The sequence below is a fragment of the Ictidomys tridecemlineatus genome, chromosome 10 (assembly GCF_052094955.1).
Source record: "Ictidomys tridecemlineatus isolate mIctTri1 chromosome 10, mIctTri1.hap1, whole genome shotgun sequence".
NCBI classification, from domain to species: Eukaryota; Metazoa; Chordata; class Mammalia; order Rodentia; family Sciuridae; genus Ictidomys; species Ictidomys tridecemlineatus.
The window spans coordinates 85,355,547-85,372,572 of record NC_135486.1 but is presented as its reverse complement, the minus strand read 5'-3'; the positions used below and the strand labels follow the sequence as shown (position 1 = coordinate 85,372,572).

Below are 17,026 nucleotides of genomic sequence, written 5' to 3'. Positions count from 1 at the left end.
CTCTTCAGTTCCTTAGATGGTTCTACTTCATACTTACAACCTGACAAATTAAATATGCAAATTTCTTTGCTCCTTGAACTGCTCCTTCAGAGAGGCAGAAAGAGGTTCCAAAACATCTATAAATTGAGGTGAGAGGAGAGAGCTTTCAGTCATCTGAATAATGATTTCCCTGCTGAGAAAAGGGCAAACAGTAAATAATTTCATTTTGCTTAATACTGAAGATACAGAAAATGGGACTTTTAGATTTATCTCTAAACCACTGTCCAAAAATTCTCTTGGCAGTAGAGAAAATCTTTTAATAGAACCAAAATATAACAAAAAGGGGGAGGGGGTAATAAAAAAGGAAGAAACACTCCCACCCAAAGACTGATTTTATACTTGTTTTTAATTCAAGAAGAACTCTCTCTAAAGATGGGGTGGAGGAAGGGAGGGTAAATGTTAAAGTCCATGGACCTTTTCCATTGGGAAAAACTCTGGGAGATAATGAGACAGAAATGCTTGACAGGTCTCCCCAAGGACGAGGCCAACAAGCTGCTTCAATGGCAGAAGCACAACTGCAAATTTCTTAGCTTTCTCACCCATTAAAATTCCAAGCAAAGGAACGTAATTTTGTAAGTAGACAATTCTGATTTCCTGTTATATATCTTTTATAAAATGACAAGAAGACAATTGTATGACACAAACATTTGAATAGCTATAGTAATGTTTCCCATAAAGACTTGGTAGACAGACTTTACCTGAGATATCTTCAATGTTTTGTTTTTAATAAGTTAACTAGACTTTTAAGCACAAAGGTTCTATGGAAATAGTTATCAAGGATGCTGCTGATGCAGTTATACAGGTGAGATTGCTGCTATTGTACTCAGTGTGCTTCTAAGCTGTATGGAATATGTATAGGAGAGGCTTGGTACTGATAGATTGAATACCAGTGAAAATAGAAAGAAAGTCTTTAACCAAGGTAGCCACATAATTAAGACAGGAGCAAAAACAAGGTGTTGACCACCAATGAAAATGATTGATAAAGCAGACCATTTCCAAAGGTGGCAACCAACAATTCCCCCTACACCTGTATGTGCCTTACACTCCTTCCATCAACAGGCAGAATCTACTTCATCCCATAGATTTTTTTACATGTTGTCACCACATGTTATTAGATGTATTTTCTAAGCATCTTGCTTTGAAGTTTTATCCCTCTTTGGTGTTAAGATTTCGAATTCCCTTTCACAGATTTTTAAGTTTCCGTAATAGTGTAAGCTATTTAAAAAATTTTAAATGTGCTTCATTAATTTAAATGTAATTTGTCTTTGCCTTTCTAAAGAGATCATTGTCTATTATGAAGTTTTATTAGAATAGTTCAATCTCAGAGTGTATGTTTGTGTGTGAGATTGATGATATAGATTGAGGAATTTTCATCAGGTATGTGTACATGTGTGTGCAAAGACAGAGAAAGTGATCTTGCATTTTCAGGAGGACATTCAGGCAAAAGAAAAAGAGTACTGCTCATTTGAATATTCATTGAAATAGAAAATTAAAATTATGATACTTTAAAAAAAACAGGGGGGGATTAGAATCTTTCTCTTCCTAGATTCTGGGCTGGCTAATAAATTGCTTTGATCAAGCAAAAGAAAAGAGAAAAGAAATAGGTTTTCACTTCACTGGAACATCTGAGCTACAGCCTTAAAATGCCTATAGCTTCCATTTTCAATTGCTTAACAGCCAAACACACAGAGAAGCTTGGGCTAGAATTGTAGCACCCTGAGAGGGCCAGTCCATCACCATCTGAGGTTCTAGGTTGTGAAAGAAGCTTTCTGGTATGTTGTAGCCCCAGCAGAACTCCCAACAGAATGCAGTCATTCAAGTGATATCAGTGGAGCAAAAGTCCATATCACTGCGTGTAGAGAACCATCAGAAATCATAGGTGGTTGTTGCTTTAAAATGAATTTTGAGAAATAGCTAGATAACTAAGTAGGTTCTATGTCCCCAGTGACAATGCAGAGGTAGTGTGACAACATAAGGGCCTTGAATGGGGGGGTGGACAGACTTCTAGGTAAACCAGTGGCTTCCTGGGGGTAGGCGGGAAAGAGGTTAACAAGCCAGGCAGTCAGAACACTGTTGCCAGCTTTGATAAGATGAAGAAATGGAAGACAAACTGGGACTGAGTTGTAGGGTTTTCCAGATAATTCCAAACTCAGACCTTGTGGTGGGATTCCAGAAAACTATACAATGCAGAGAAACAATTGCTTCTGAGGTCTCTCCTTCCAGGGACAAAATGGCGGTTAATTGGGAGGTCAAAAGAATACAGATAGGCAAAGGGGAAAACTGATACAGAGGAGTGAAGATCACTAAAGTTATTAAGCCAAGTTACCAGAGGTGGTAATAGAGACAAACTCTGAGATATTTCTGGAAGTACACCTTGGAATGATCCAGGCTACATTGAAAGAAAGCTGGAATGAGCCAACAGGCTCTTGCCCAAATATATACATGTAAACATACAGACATTGATGATTTTCCAGTAGTGCCGGGAAAGAAGGGGAATGGGCTTCTTGATATATTCTAGAAAACTAACTTCTGGAGGAAGGCAAAGTAACAACTGCATTGATTAAGAGTGACATGAGATCTAGACCTTCTTAGTGAGATAGAACCCACAGCCGTGATCTTTGCCAAGTGCACAGCTAGCTAAGCTACGCAGCTACCTTATCTCAAAACCAAAGAGAATTCCTCAACAGAAAAGATGAGCACGAGACTAAGGTATCAGAAGCTTTCCACTGAGAAAGACACATCTTCTCCCATCTGTATGTCATAGTGCTCTCTCGGCACTCAAGTGACAAGCTAATTAACGCATCAAAGTCCCTGGGAAACTGCTAGGACAATAAAAATTGTATTTCAAAAGGACATAAATTGTATTTAGTAATAAGATAAAATATAATAATGGAGAAATACTGCTATTTCAAAACATCTGACAAATGAATTATTGTTTTCATGACCAAAAGCTTCATGGTAACAAAAAGGAAATTGTACATTAAGCTACTTTAGTAAAATATTCTGCACAAAATGAAAAAAAAAGTTTGTATCTAGATCAGCTTCTTGATAAACCAAATGAATTATTTATGGACTTGATATTCACTAAAAGTGTAAATTTCAAAATATTACCCTATTAAATTTTTTAATTTTTAGACATTTACACTGTCATTCTGTCAAAAACACATGCTTAACTTCTAATAATTCTTTAGGGGAGGGTTCCATAATTTTACTTTTCCTTCTAGTTTTGTGTACTAGTAAATGAATTCTTTAGATAGAAATGCTACTTTATAAAGAGATTCAAGTACATGTTATAATTGATTGAAAATAAACAATGATACTTCTTAATTCTTTATTTTTCATTCTTAGTGGGTCTAAGGTATGACTATGCTAATAACAGTATCTTGCTTTAAAGAAATAAAACAGCAAACATCATTTTGTGATAAATAAGATCTGAGTTTTTAAGACAACTCAAAAAATTATTACAGATAAAACAACATCCTGTGTTTGGTAAATCTATAGTTAGAGACTGATAAGGAAATCAACAAAACTATATACAAAATATTTAAAGACCTTTCTTCTGTTAGTGAAATTAATTTACAAAATATTGATAGCTATCTTTTATAGAGTACTGCTATCTACAAATCTTGTAATCATTATTTTATTCATCCAGTAACTCTTATTTTATAGGCAGCAAATAAGAGAGATCGAGAAACCAGTCTATGATCTCATAGCCAACAATGAATCAAGACTCCAAAGCTTGGTCTCACAATTTCAAGTCAAAACACAAGAATTCTGGCGACCTTTGTAACAACAGACAGTTTCCTGTTGCCATCGGGCACTGTGGCTTGGGAGACTAAGATAGGAGGATCAAAAGTTCAAAGCCAGCCTTAGCAAAAGCAAAGCTCTAAGTAACTCAGTGAGACCCTGTCTCTAAACAAAATACAAAATAGGACTGGGGATGTGGTTCAGTTGTCGAGTGCCCCTGAGTTCAATCCCCAGTACCCCACCCCCCAAAAATATCCTATTCTCTATTCTATAACATCAAAGTGATGGTGTTGACAAGAATTTGGGAACAAGATTACTCTTCTACTCCAGTTTTAAAATAAAATGGAAAAATCAGAGTTAGCAAAATAATTTCTTAAATTTGTTATGCCAACATTTCAGTAATTCTTTAATTCATTTATCCCATTATTCCATTACTTCAGATGTGGAATAACTATAAAATCTTAAATATAGTATATAACATATAACTATCTTATAATATTATAAATAATATAATTGTTTTAATATAATTATAATAATGTTAATTAATATAATATATATAAGCTCCAGATTATAATCTCCAACCTATTTTAATGCACTGTGTCAATTTCATTGAAGTATTCACAGAATGAAAAACTTGGAACTTTTGTCTTGAGAAAAGTACTAATAGTGCAAGTTCCTTATTAAATAATTGCACTTAACAATAAATGTTCAGTGTGTAATATTAAAAACACAGAAGATAATTTTAAAAGATGATCTTCTTTGTACCCATGAACCTAGCACAAAATTTTAACCACTGTACATAGGAATAGCTTAGGAAACTTAGAAATTGTTTGGTCCATAAATAGCTAAGGCATTGTTTATCCAGTAAGGTCAAATGTCTTTCCTGGATCACATAGTCACTAAGTGGTAGATGAAAGACAAGAACCTCAGTCTCTGCTTCTCCTACTGTTCCTTTCTCCACTTGATGCCACCCTCTTGGAATAGCAAGAGGATCCAGACTGAGAGAGCAAATGCTCATGAAAAACCATTGCTCACCAACCAGCTGACCAAACCAGAAATAGAAGTCCCAAAAAGAATGCTCACAACTTACAGACTAGCCAAAAATATAGAACTTTTATCATAGGCATTAAAATAAATTTGAAAATCGAGAATGCTCTTTTAGAGGACAAGCTTCAACTTGATCAAAGCCACAGCCCATCAGATGGATGACTGTGAGTTATCTCAGCTTACCTTCCCAATTGTCACACCTCTGAAATAACTCACTGTCACTTTGGAAATTATCTATTATGGTTTGAATCTGTGTCTGTTTCTGGAAGTTGGAAGGGAGAATTTGAACTATATGGGGATTATCAATAAGATTGAAGAGGACTGGAAAATGGTTCATAGTTTTTTCATAATATTTTTAATACCTTTGTTAAATTTATTTTTTTTATGGTGCTGAGAATTGAACCCAGTGCCTTTCATGTGCTAGATGAGCGCTCCACCACTGAGCCACAACCCCAGCCCTTGTAGTATTTTAAAATGAGGGCTAATATAAAATTATTTGTAAGAAAATTCTCAGGTATGTTTTAAATCCTAGATTGGCTTTTTCCGTTATTCCTCAACCCCAGAATGCTTTCCAAGTCTACACACACAATTACAGAATTTAAACAATTATTAAAATATTTTAAAAATTAATATCCACTAAAGAACATATTTTAAAATATGGCTATAGCCATCTTCAGAAGCAAATAAGAATTAATGTTCAAATTAGTTATTTAAATACCTGCTTGCCCAGTATTGTCTAAGAATTCTGGAAATTTCTTCAATTTGAAATGACCAATCTGGCTTTTCAAGAGTAGGTACAGAAAATTCAATAAACTGGATCAATATTACTTTCATTGCAATTATTTGTGTTGCTGCCAGGGAGTTTTAGAAGGCCACATGTCATTGTCTACTGATTGAGTAATTCCACTGCTGAGGCCATAAAGGTTCTTAAAGATCTCTCTGGATGGTGCTTCATGACAGAGGTGTTTGGACCACAGTTCTTTTGTTTGCATTCATCTGCTCAGTCTTGGTGCCCTAGGCTCACCTAGACCCGCAGAGGTAAAAGAAATTTCCAGCCTTATCTAAAAGTTGCACTGGAACCAACAAGCAAGGTCCTACTTTGATCCATGACCACAAGTCCAGACATCTCCTTTCTGACATGAGCTCCAACTTGGAAACCCTTGGTAACCTTGCAAGCTGGCCAGACATCAGTCAGCACCACCTCAGTCCTCAAAGGTGTTCAAATAGATGGACCCCCACACACACTCCAAAGATCTATATTTTAAAATCTGAAATGAATTTTAACAGGTAGAATTTCAGACAAAATAGAAGTTATGTTGTAGGTAGACATAGGAGATGGGGGTGAACTCTCCAGGTAGCTCAGATTAAGAACGTATACATGTAGCTCCTTTGATTCATTTCTGCTTTCCAGGGCTTTCTTCCTTTATCCAATACCCAACCTAGAAACTTTTAAAAAAACATCAATAATTGTGGAGATCCCTTCTCCCTCATTTACCTGATGAGACAGATGTTTTGGGAGGCAGGAAGTATCACATCAGAGAGAAAACAGTACACCAGGATTTAACAGTACAACTAAAAGGCTTACTGGTCCTTCTTCCTGACAAGGAGGGTGTAAGCCATCTGAGAAATTAAAGTCTAGAATAATTAGTAAAGAACATAAGACAAAGTCGGAAAGATATTTTCAAAAGGGGAGCTCCTGATAGGTTCAGCCCACATGGAGGCTGGAGCTGAACAACTTGAAAATGGCTCCTGTGTTTTAATTAAGTGGGGTACATCAAAGGCAGGGGTAAGATTTCAAGGGTAGAATCTTGCTTTGTGATGTCTTGCAGTCAGCAGGTTGATTGGCATCTTGGCAGATCACACCCATCTCAGAGGGGCTGTGTGGCTACAGCAGGTCACCCCATCTCCAGTATTATGTGGGACATGGCAGAGAGGAATAGGAATTCACAATGTCTCTGGGCAGTCTTACAGAGAAGAAATGTCCACTAGAAATTCCTACACACCAGATAATCCTACTCACTCGGCTGCAATGTGCAACACAGTCCACACATAGCCTATGGACGGCTCTCAACATAGTGAGTTATCATGTTATTAAAAATATTTGATAAAATTGTTGAGGAGGGCAGTCCTGGGGATTGAACCTCCTGCATGTTAGGCGAGTACTGTACCACTGAGCTGCATCCCCAGCCCTATGATAATTCTTGTATGAAACTGAATGGACTAAAGCTTGACAACTCCTTTAAGAGACCAGAATAAAACTGTAGTGGCTGGCTAAATTCCACTCATTTTTTTTTTATTCTCTTTAATTTTTTTCTCCTGATCTTCTGTTATTCTTTCTACATGTTGCTTTTTTGCTTAGGTCTTGTTTCTGCCTGTGAATCCTTCTATAAATTGTACTGAAAGTGTCATGGGAGATATTTTTCTTTTTTCTTTGGCTTAAGAGCTTTTGGCATTTTCATAGATAATTTATAAAGGTCATCTGATGCCAGGTGTGTCCTCCTCACAACCAAATCCAAAAAAGGTTCCCCTCTCTTCCAATTCAATTTGTGGTGTTCTGCAACCAGATTTCTTCAACAGCAACTTACAGTTTTGAAAGTAAATCTTTCTGTTCAGTACAGTGAAGTGTAGAACATACGCTAATGCAGCCAGGAGAATATTTGATACTGTGGGCCTCTGAAAAAGACAATAAAAAGACTTTTTAGTCTTCTGTAGTCTTAAGTTGTATCCAAAGCATCACCAGCAAATATTAACATGGGTTTTGTTTACCCTCAGGACATCTTTGAGAGACACAAACTTCTTAATACCTCTTTCAATCATATTCAGCACATGGTAGTCATACATGTGACCTATTCCTAGATTATTTGGCCGCTTCTTGTTATGGGAGCCAAACATGAATAAAGAACAATCTGACTTCTTTGAAAAGAATTCTAGTGATGTCTGATCCTCAAATGATCTGGTAATGTTTTTCCACATTTTTAAGTACTTGAATCACTGTTGCATTTGTATTTCCCCCTTTAATCAGCAGGACATTTTTAGTATTTTCACTGAGGCTTGGTTCTCTCTTCTTCAGGAATCTCTTGGCCATTTTTGTTTGGAGTTTTATAACTTGATCCAAGGCATCCATGGCAACCACAGCCCCAGACTGGTGAAAGGTAGCAAACCACGCAGTTACACCACATAGGTGCCTACATTGATGTTTGATAATAGAAATGACAATAAAATAATATTTAAGGATATATTCTAACTACTCTATTTAATCCTCATAGTAATCTTTTGAAATAAATACTAATTTTTATCCCATATTTCTGGTGAAGGAGTAGAGACACAGAGAGGTAAGTTTCACTAGTAACAGGCAAGGAGAGATTTGAACCTCCAAAGGCTGACTCCAAAACCACATCTCCCTTAAACCCAAAGGGAAGAGATTGAAGTCTCTTTGCTTCCTGGAAGTTCCCCAAGTCACTCCACACCCCAATTCCTACAAGATTATAAAGCTGAGACTTTGTCAAACAATAAAAGATACTGAGTGGTCTATTCCACAGAGCAAGTAGGCACCTAGGTGTCAGGGCAGATAAAGGCCACCCAAATGATCCTTTCAAAGGTAAAAAATAAAACTCACTTTCAGCAGTGATCTGTATATTCCACCTGGAATGAGAACTATCTGGAAAATTTTTTAAACAATCATTTTTCATATGGCATTCACAAAACTCACAGCAAAAAGAGCTCATCTTAATTTGCACTATCCTTTAACTGAAACCTAGCATTTTCTTCAGTTACAAATGTTGGTGGCAAACTGCAACAGTAGTAGCAATTCCTGTGACTTTGTAACCAATTGAAATTACACCTATTTTTTATTGTGACATTTTGCAGACATCAAAAAGCTCCCTTACACTAGTCACTGCTTGGAAATTCCATTAGTTGCAAGACATACTGCTAAATCTTGTTTAGATATTAATAAAGAAATGCCTGCATTGATAAGTCAGGAACATATTTTTCAATAGTATTATAATGATGTTTTAATATATTCAATGCATTTAAAAGCATCATTCTAATAAGACATCTTTAAGCACAGAGAGGTTCAGATTGGATCTTTCCAATCTGAATGGATTCATGAGCAAGAGTCCAGTCACTCCCTTCCTGGGAGTCCTTCAAATGGATTGCTCTCCGCTGTTTCATAACCTTGACCCCTTTAGATTTCTGGCACCCCTTAGGCATTGGTCTTATCCATTCAGCACAATGGTTCCTAAAATCCATTTTTAAGGTCAGCTGTAGACCTTCCCAGAGGATTCCAAAAGAGTACAGCAAATTTAAAGTCTTCCCCCAAAAGCTTCAGAACTCAGGCTTATTATATTCTGAAATTAACTCAGAATATATCTTGTTGTGAGAAGATAGGAGGAGAAAAGAATAGACCAGGGGTAAGATGCTGCTTCTAGATCCTTCCTTCCTTTGGTCTGTCCTTCCTTCTCCCCCTCCTTTCCTCCTCTCCTCCTTTTACAGGTATCAGACCAATTGCTTTTGTTTCCTCCCCTTTATTCACAGAACCTTACCCCATAAATCTCTTGCAAATCTAAGCTCATCTAGGATCTTCTGGATGAATAAACTGGGGAAATACTCTTCTAAATTCACAATTCTTGCTGGTGTGTTAGAATCTTGGAGACATAGTAAAAAAATATTTTTTTAAACATTTTTTACTACTCAAGTGTTTTCCCAGGCTTATATGACCATAAAATATTTTTTTACCCTGAATTCACAAAACTATCAAGAGAATCGCTGCCAAGATCGAATTCTCCCTACTTGCAGCTACCCTTCAAAACAGCTCAGAAATGTCAGGAGGTTGAGAGTGCAGCAGCTTGTTCGCTCAGAGGTGCTGGCTTGATGCATGAAACAACTGGGCCCCAGTCTGTTCTGGCTCCTGATTCACCTCTGAGTGCAATTCACATTAGCAACTGTGATCCACAAAGCCATTTTGGCCCTTGGTTAAGTGAAGTCATTTGGATCTAAATGTTGCTTTTAATGGCTTCTAATTTTACTCATAAAATTTTTCAATCATAAAAATCTTCATTTTTAGTACCAAATTGGGAATTTTGTCAGCAAATCACTTGATCTACAGTCACTAAGGTGATTTCAAAGAGGCCCTTCCATCTGGCCAGTTTTCCTGCTCCCAGTCCTGCCAAGACCAGACCATAAACTCAGCTTTTCAATTTGGAATACAGGAGTTTGCAGCTTCTGTATTTAGTGCACATTCAGCTCATTCAACCTCTTGGTTCCCCTTTGATGTTAGGTACATGTGTGGCTCTCCTGTCTCACTAGATGGACATCCTTAAAAGGTAATGTCATGAAAGTTTATGCCCGAAATTCATATGTTGAAACCTGAACTTTAAAGTAGTAGTATATTAACAGATGGGGCCTTTGGGGAAATAAGTCCCTCCCTTTTGAGAAGTGATTAAGTCTGCACTCATAAATAGAATTTGTGCCTTCATAGAAGAGACTTCCCAGAGCTGCCTGGCCTTCTTTCCCTTTCATCTGCCATATAAGAACACAGCATTCATCCCTTTTTGGTCTTCCATCCTCTTCTTCTCCTCCTCCTCTCTCTCCTCCTCCTCCTTCTTTTTGTACTGTGTCTTGAACCCAGGGTTGCTTAATCACTGAGCCACATCCCCATCTTTCTTTATGTTTTTATTTTGAGACAGGGTCTCAGTCAGTTGCTTAGGGCCTCGCTGCATTGCTGAGACTGGCCTCAAACTTACGCTCCTCCTACCTCAGCCTCCTGAGTTTCTGGGATTAGAAAGATGTGCTACCATGCCCGGCTCATCCTTTCCACCATCTGAGAACACAGCATTTGGCTCCTCTGGAAGACGCAGCAACAAGGCGCCATCTTGGAAGCTGAGAGCAGCCCTTATTAGACACCAAATCTGTTGGCACCTTGAAACTAGATTTTCTAGCCTCCACAACTGAGAGAAACAAATCTCTATTATTTATGAATTATCAAATCTAAGATATTTTGTTATTGCAGCAGAAATTAACTAAGATGCTAAGTATTGTGGCAAAGTGCTTTGTGCCTAGTGCTTAGTTAAATGAAAGGAAGAAAGGGAGAGAGGAAAGGAAAGGGAGGGGAAGAGAGAAAAAGAAGGGAAGGAAGGAAGGTAGAAAAAAGCAAGGAGGGGAGGTAAAGATTATTCTGGCACAAATAAAAACTAAAAGATGGCCCTATGTTTATACTTAATATTTGGTCAAATAGTATTTTTGTTTTTTCATAATACAATGAAAATTTATTTTTTCAAGTGTTCATAAGGCAAGGAGCTCAGGGAAACCTGGAAAATTAATAAAGTATAAGGGTCTGCTGCATTTTCATTAAGGAAACCCTGATTCAATTCATTTCTGTTGTGTTGTCTTTTGCAATCTCCCAACTTAGTGGGTTGGAGAGTAATTAATTATGAATTAGACTGACAGCTATATTGACTTCTTGATGTGCAAGAAGGAACATGTACCTAAATAATAATTTTTTTAAAAAATCCCTAGGTAAGGATAATGATCCATTAAAATATAAATTTAGAAAGCTAAAAAATTGAGTTCTTATCATCACTTTCAATTTTCTGCCTTTCAAAATTTGTGAAAATGGTTTAAAATATAATATTATTTTTCATACCTTTGTGATCACATTTTAATGAAAATGCTACAATTAAGATATTGATAATACAGTTAGTCACACTCAATTATGCAATATTTTTTAAGCAAATCAGAAAGCAAGAAGTTTAGTCCCTGATTTACAATGGTGTCTGTCTGGCAACCTCTGGTCCTACTTTCTAAACTTCTCTTAAAAACATGTTATGCAATAACAGAAAAAAATAAAAACCAATCACATCTAAAAATCTAGTGTGAGGGATGATTTCAACTTAATATAAGTCCAATGGAATTGCAAACTAATTGGCTCCAACTGAAGAGAATAAGGACAGTGTCATTCCCCATGTTCAGTACATGAGCATGCACCATGGAGTCGTGTGGGCAGCTGCTACTTTGGAGACCCTCAGGATGCTATTGGTCTCTCCTTACCTTCATTGTACTCTGTCCCCCAATATCATCAGGTCCTCCCATCCAAAGTCCAATTGGAGGCTACAATCACCATATAATCAACTGGGCAGAAGAGCAGACAGAGGGCTAGTAGAGGCAGGTGCACCCTTCCAGGCACGGCCCCCATAACCCACCTCTTCAAGCCACCTGCCTACAGTTGCCACCCTGTCTGTCCATTCAAACCAGAATGGACCAAGTAGGTTACAGTTCTCATAACCTAATCACTTTACTCCTGAATACTCCCGCATTTGCAGGAGTTTTGGGGGCACACCTCACATCTCAACCACACAGATGGTTAAGTTTCTGTGTCACAGAACATCAGACATTTGATCAATCATTACCATGGGTGTGTCTGTGAAGGGGTTTCTGGACAAGATGGACATTGAAATAGGTAGATTGAGTGAAGCAGATTGCCTTCCCTAATGTGGGGAAAGAGAACTCATCAATAGATTGCAGGTCTGAACAGAAGAGGAAGACAGACCCTCCTGTGAGTGAGAGAGAATGTCTTCCACCTGAATGCCTCGGCTGGGACATGGGTCATTCCTGCCTTTGGACTTGAACAGAAGCATCAGCTCTTCTTGGGTCTTGAGGCTGCCAGCCTTCAGAATGGAATTTATGCCACTTGCTGTCCTGGATCTCAGGTCTTTGGAGGCAGATTGGAACTATACCACCAGCACTCCTGGGTCTCTAGCTTGCTGACTGCAGATCTTGGGACTTGTCAGCCTCCATCATCAAATGAGCCAATTCCTTATAAATCTCTCTTACCTATTATATAGACGTGTGTGCAGCGAGCACGAGCACGTGCAGCGCACCCTATCGGTTCTGTTTATCTGGAGCACTCTGACTACTAAAAGTAGCCTCTTAATCCCCCCTAGCCCACTGCTGTCCCTCCTTATTTCATTTTCCACAGAGCTTCCAGAATGTTCTCAGACTACACATCCAATCACGGTGCCACCCTATCTCGAATACTCGAAAAGCTTTCCCATCCATCTGGGGAAGACACCCACATCCCCAAGAGGGCTGCAGGGTCTGCACAGAACCCCTGTGCCTGGCTTGAGCCACCCTAGGCTTCTTTTTTATCTGAATGCTCCAAGTTTTTTTCTAGCCTTGGAGGTTTGCACATTCCATTTTCTCTGCCTGAAATAGTGTTTCTTCCAACCAATACGACGCTAATTCGAATTCATCCTTCATTGTCTTGGCTTGGAGAAATTTCCAACATTTTCCCAACACAATTGCAGGACAAAGTTCCCATTATACATGGCCTCCTGCATTTTCCTCTTTGAGCGAGCATACCATGAGACTAAAGGTTACCTGTGCAATGATTTGCTTGCTGTCTACTCTGCTGTCCCATTCCTGTCATAAGGGGGTATCTTCAGTGCTTCTGGGGAGTGCATATAGGAAGCCTCTCAGCAAATACTCCTTAACAAAAATTCATGAATATTCTATTTTTAACAAACCTATATAAATAAAGTAATGCAGCTAAATATAAGAGAATATGCAAACACAACACTTTTTGCTAAAAATAAAAAGGAAATAATTTAAGTACTGCAATGCCTCTCCCTTAGTATTAGATTTAATTACTGCATTTACGTTTAGTTTTTGAAAGCATAATATTTTTATTCTAATAACCTGAATTAGCATCTTAATACATAAAAACCTGTGATCTCTAATAATTAGATTGCAGTGTAAAAACTATTTAATTTCTTCATATAATACGATGGGTGCCAGTGGGATTGGATAAGGGGCATGCAGGTACCAGTGGCACCAGAAAGGGAAGAGAGATAATAATGAAGGGAAATATTAGTGAAGCCGTGAAATTCTATCCTCAAGTGCTTCCAGGGAGTACAGAGGACACGCCAACCTGGGTTCCTAGAGCTGACTAGGAAGGTTTTAAAGAGGGCTGGACTGCAATATGCAGCTTCGAGACACATATTACTGAAATAAGATTTTTAATGTCACTAAAGTTGTACTTAGACTCCTGGGGAAATTTAGGTTCTCTACATAAAGCACCTACAGCATCACAGTTGAGTAAATTTTAGTTTTATCGCTTCCGAATGACCTTAATGTTTCCACAATTTTCACTGGAAAAGGCTAACAAGCCAGATACCTGGACCAAAGTTCCACTTCATCTTAGCTTCCACCCAGATCACATTTTTCCAATTTTATTACAAGAAACAGCTAAGCAAGTTGTAAAAATTGCTAATTCCTGGGTCCACCCTCCAGAGACTTCAATTCAAAGGGCCTGAGGTAGATTTTCTGAGAATTTGCATGTCAACAAACTGAGGAAGCATCTGAGGCAGTTGTCCTGTGATCTAATATAGAACCTCTAAATAGACTTGTGATACCCATGCTTTAAAACGACCACACGTGAGATATTATGGTACAAAACTGAATAAATTAAGCATCAATTAAACCCACAAAACACTCAGTGATGGGATTCTTAGTCATCTTAATTTTATCTAGTGGTTTTTTTTCATATTTCCTGAGTTTTATGTCAGGATACAGACTTTTAAAACCTGAAAACAATGTTTTAAAAATGATCAGTCTGTGCTACCTAATTTTTAGTATATAGTCTACTTGTAACTAAACAACATGGAAAATAGTCCAAGGGAATACATTAAAATATTAGATATGGTCATATTCTTTGATGAAGAAAGAGATTTTTTTTTCTTCGTTTGCTGTTTTATGACTTTAACCATTTTTTAAGGAAGAACGTTAACTTTATTTTTAAAAATAAAGATTGTTTTCTACCCAAAGAGTTATCTTTCCTTCTCAAACCATTTCATAAAAGTACCTGACAGTTTTGACAGAAGTAATACCAAGTCCCCATTACAATTCCTGCTCAGGCACTGAAAATAAACCAAAGCAAAACTGTGAAGGCTGTGACATGGTTTTTATTTATGTGTGTCTCCATCCTCCTCCTTGTGCTATATTCTCCCTCTTGCGCTAGCACACATTCCTCCATCTTATCCCATCCATCTTCTCAGGCATAGTGTTCTCCTACTTTTAAATCTCTTGTCCCTTTCCAAACAGACACCAAGTATTATCTCATTTAAATCTTGAAACTACTCTAACTCTTGAGAAAACCCACCTGCCTCAATCGAGCCCTCACCTCCACATTTCCTTTGGCAGAAACACTGAGGGGCTCAGAGCTTCATCTCCTAACGCCAACACTCACTGCCTGGCTACCACTATTGGCTTTGATGCCTCAGGACTAATCCCATACCACCCCTTTTCTCTTGTTTGGTCCACAAGCAGCCCCCAACTCCCAGGTCACACATTATATGGTGTGTCCCTGTAATCCTACAGTTATGCCTTTTCTGACTTCCCTCCTGTTCTTTCTCTCCTAAAATCCCACCATTCATCATGGCTCATTTCTCAGCACTAGCTTCTAGATCTGAACCTCTCTCTCTAAATTTCAGTCAGTTCCCCTATAATGCAACATAGGTGTCACCAAAAATCATCATGCTATTCAAAACTACCCTGTACATGTTTATGGGGGAAATAACATCAGAGTACAACACTCAAAAAATTGGTTAGTGACACCTTTAAGAAAAAAAAAAGATAGTAAACTGATGAAAAAAACAGTAGCACAGTTTAATACATGTGAAATAAGTAAGAATTGTATCACGACACCAGACATCTATCTGCTATCTTAGAGCTGTTTCTGCACCAACCGTGGCCACCTTTGGAGCTCAGCACCAAAGCTAAGATGCCCGTTTGGGGTCTGGGCAACTGGAAGTCTCCCTCAGGCAAACTCAAAGAACGGATGAAGGTGGCCACTAATGCAGATCTTGCACATAGACTGTGCCTACATCTATCAGAATGAGAATGAGGTGGGAGAAGCCATGCAAGAGAAGATCCAAGAGAAGGTGGTGAAGTGGGAGGACCTCTTTATTGTTAGCAAGTTGTGGTGCACCTTCTTTTAGAGAAACCTTCTGACGGAAGCTTGTTAGAGGACCTTCGAGGATCTGAAACTGGACTATCTGGATGTCTATCTTTTTTATTGGACTCAGGATTTCATTCTTGCAAGGACTTATTCCCCAAAGAGGATAAAGGCCACAGCTTTATCAGTAAACTCATATTCTTGGATGCCTGGAAGGTCATAGAGGAGCTGAGGATGAGGGATTGGTGAAAGCCATTGGTGTCTACAACTTCAACCACTTCCATATTGAAAGGATCTTGAACAAATCTAGACTCAAATATAAACCAGTGACTAATCAGGTGGAGTGTCACCCATACCTCACGCAGGAGAAACTGATTCAGTACTGCCCCTCCAAGGGCGTCACTGTCACAGCCTACAGCCTTCTGGGCTCTCCAGACAGACCTTGGGCCAAACCAGAGGACCCTTCAGTACTAGAGGACCTCAAGATTAAGGAGATTGCTACATGAATAAAATCCTCAGCCCAGGTTCCAATCTGCTTCTAGATCCAGAGGAATGTGGTGGTGATCCTCAAGTCTGTGACACCAGAAGACATTGTCAAGAACTTTCAGGTCTTTGACTTCAGATTGAGTGGTAAGGGCATGGCGATAATATTCAGCTTCGACAGAAACCAGAGGGCCTGTGTCCTGGCTAACTAGGCTCATTTGGTAGAATATTCCTTCAATGCTAATTACTGAAGCTGAATCTCCTGATGAGGCACTGGTGGATTCTTTCTCTTCACTGAAGTGGAACTCGCTTCCCCTGAGGTCTATATTAGCCAAGTTTATGTAAAATCATACTATGCCTGACCATGTTGTAAGGCAATGTTTAAAAAACATTTTTGATGGGGGAGTATCAGGGATTGAACTCAGGGGCACTCAACCACTGAGCTACATCCTCAACCCTACTTTGTATTTTATTTAGAGACAGGGTCTCGCTGAGTTGCTTAGGGCAGGGACTTGCTAACTTGCTAAGGCTGGGCTTTGAACTCTCAATTCTCTTGCCTCAGCCTGCCGAGCTGCTGGGATTACAGGCATGCACCACCGTGCCTTCTCTAAAATATTTTTTGTTGGTGCATTTATAATTATAAATAGTGGGATTCATTGTGCCCTCATTGTACATGCATGCAACATTAGTTGCTCAATATCCTTCCCAGAACCTTCCTTTCCTTTCTCTCCTCCCTCCCACAAACAACTTTTTTTTTAG

At 38.5% G+C, this 17,026-nt stretch overlaps 2 pseudogenes; one reads left to right on the top strand and one right to left on the bottom strand.

Moving 5' to 3' along the window:
• Nucleotides 1-7,135: 7,135 nt before the first annotated feature.
• LOC101973240 (ribosome production factor 2 homolog pseudogene) lies at nt 7,136-7,957 on the bottom strand (annotated as a pseudogene).
• Nucleotides 7,958-12,240: 4,283 nt separating this feature from the next.
• LOC101972952 (aldo-keto reductase family 1 member B10 pseudogene) lies at nt 12,241-16,479 on the top strand (annotated as a pseudogene).
• The last annotated feature ends 547 nt before the right edge of the window (nt 16,480-17,026 follow it).